A 3,009-nucleotide genomic window follows, 5' to 3' on the forward strand; every position below is an offset into this window, starting at 1 on the left:
CCAAGAACTTATTCTCTGCTAGACAAGAGGTCTTAGTTCCAAAGACCTCTTTGAAAATTCCAAATACTTTCAATAGGAGAAAGAAAAATTATTCCACAGACCTGAAAATTAAGATTGTCATCTAACCAGTTTGGGCTATTAATCATTCCCAATCAACAGGAAAAGAAAAAAGACATCATGCTGGCTGGGGTGATTAATCCTGATTACCAAAGAACTGTGGCTACTCCATGAAGGAGGTGAGGAAGAGTACAAAGGAGTCCAGCAGATTGCTTAGGAATTTCTTAGAACTAAAGTCAATGGAAAACTCCAACAGCTCAATTCAGGCAAGATTACCAATGCCCCGGACCTTTCAGAAAGGAAGGTCTGAGTCCCCATATTAGGTAAAGAAATATGACCATCTGAAGGGCCAGTTGAGTTGGGAATAAGTGGAATAGGGGATGGGAAGTAGAAGGAGATAGTTATTAGCTGTTGATCTCCAAGTAATTACAGAAAGGGAACTATAATTTTTATGAGTATTTCTTCATTTTATTTGTGAATAAGTGTGTTCATACACATGTGCATATGTACATATGTATGCACATACAGATATTCAGATACCTTTGTTTTCTTCCCTTGGCTTTACCTTACAAGACTTAAGTATCACTAACTTTATAGCGTGTTATTTAAGCTACAGGGTATCAAAGAGCAGATATCCTCTTCTGGGGACAGACTTAGTGGATTTTCAGTTGTACATGGGACATTTGTATCATTTTAGGCAAAAGCATGGCCTTGTTATTGTCTTTATTTGTAGACTAAGTATGGCTCAAGGAGATGCATATGGGTGCCAAGTTTACAAGGGTAGACTGTGATGATTAATTTCATGCAACAATTTGCATAGGCCACAGTATCCAGTTTTTGGTCAAACATCAGTCTAGATATTGCCATGGGGTTGTTTTTTTAGGTGTGATAAACATATAAATGAGTAGACTTTATTTAAAGGAGGTTATTCTCCATGGTGTGTGTGATCTTCATCCAATCAAGTGAGGGCCTCAAGAGAGAAAAAGAATAAAAGAGTTCACTGAACAAAAAGAAACTCTGCCTCCAGGCTGCCTTCAGACTCAAGATGCACCACCTCTTCCCTGAGTCTCTAGTCTGTCAGCCTGCCCTGGAGATTTCAGATTTGCCAGTTCTCACAATGGCATGAACCAATTCCTAAAATCACTGTTTCTCTTTGTCTATCTCTCTTGTTTTCTCTCTCTGTATGATATATACAACATATATGTGAATATACACACACACAACATCCCATTTATTATGCTTCTCTAAAGAAACATAATACTGACTAATACTCCTTTATGCCTTACCCTTTCTATAGCTCAGATATATTTTCTGTGAAATAAATAAAATAGTGACACATATATTATTTTATGGGAATTTAATGAGTTAATCCACACAAAGTGATTTAAAAGGGTAGAAACACTACATAAGCCATATTTATAAAACATTTCAATTTTTTTTAGGATATTACATCAATACCAGTTCATGAAACTCTTCCAAACACATTATAGGAATCCATCTCCCTCTACTAAAATGAAAGACCGTTATGACAAAACCACGTTTTATTTGTCTTTACAGGCCCATAGCATAGAGCAGGCTTAGCAAACAGCAGGTACTCAATATTTTTTGAGTGAATAAATGAATGAATGGAAAAAATTTGCTTTGTAGCAGATACAAAAATCCACTGGCTCTTGACTCATGTCACATTAGTCTGATCAATTCTCAATCAATGTCACTGATGGCTAAACTGTGGTAATGCTAAAGGAAAGAAAGATTGAAAAGTAATTATTTTACTAATGAATCACTTATCATGGGATCTATAACTGCCTTAATGTTGTTTTGCTAGCATCTGTTAATTAAAATTTCCAAAATAGGTGTTAATCATAACACAAAACAATCGATTCAGATTTCCAAAACCAGTTTCTACAGTATAAGCTGTCAGCAGGCCAAAGGTGCTGAAGAACTGGGAGGGCATGCCTTGAATGAGCAGCTCTAAGATTTCATTGATTCATCAAAACCAAAGAGCCAGAAAGAAGCCAGAGCCCAACAGCCCTCAGCCTATCAACCTTCATTAACTTGATGACTATGTAATCAGCTTGGTGACCACTTTATTAACTACAACTGGGTTACCTATTCTTAGTAGTGTGCACTGTCTACCAATTTTAGCATATTTGCTGAATTGTTGCAAACCAGAAGACAGGCAATAGATCTAGAACAATCAGTATTATATTCCCATCGGGTAATTAGAGTCAATTGCTAGGGTTTCAACAGAAGCAGTCTTTTTTTTTTTTTTTTTTTTTTTTTTTTTTTTTTTTTTTTTCCCCCACTACCACAAATTATGCAGTCGAGTTTCCCACATTTGGGGAAATCGCAGGGGTCAGCACATCCGGAGTGCAATGGATAAGCCTCGCCCTGGGAAAACCACCTTCGTGATCATGGTATCTCCCCTGCCAGGTAAGTATAGAAGCAGTCTTTTAATTATCATTATAATTAATAATAATAATAATGACCAATAATCTTCTAACCAGTAAGGGTGAAATCACGCAACACTTGAAATTGACATATATGCTCAGTCAAGATTACAGGCTCAACTTTTTCCCTGCTTGGATATCTAGCTGTTACATGGAAGATATGAACCTGAATATTTGAAAAAATTGGTCCATAGTGAGCAATAGAATCCCAGAGTCCAAGAAGGTCAGAGGCAAAGAAATTATCTACATTTAGTCTATTTGGAAGCACTTGATATACATAGACCTGGAAATGCATCCAAGATATATTGTCAAGTTGAGAAGAGTAAGTTGTAACACAGTACATATATTCAGTTTCTATAAACATAATCCCCAAAATAAGAATAGGCTATATATTTTCTGGAAAAATATATGTTCTAGAACAATAAATACAGGTTATATATCCTGGAGAAATCTAAAAGTAGAGTAGTGAAGTAAAAAATTATTTCTGAGAGAATGTAACTAC

General features: G+C 35.9%; 1 pseudogene; it reads right to left on the reverse strand.

The window, feature by feature from the left end:
* Nucleotides 1-2,293: 2,293 nt before the first annotated feature.
* Nucleotides 2,294-2,498, reverse strand: LOC141413043 (U1 spliceosomal RNA; annotated as a pseudogene).
* Nucleotides 2,499-3,009: the final 511 nt, after the last annotated feature.

Source organism: Castor canadensis, chromosome 10, assembly GCF_047511655.1.
Source record: "Castor canadensis chromosome 10, mCasCan1.hap1v2, whole genome shotgun sequence".
Taxonomy (NCBI): Eukaryota; Metazoa; Chordata; class Mammalia; order Rodentia; family Castoridae; genus Castor; species Castor canadensis.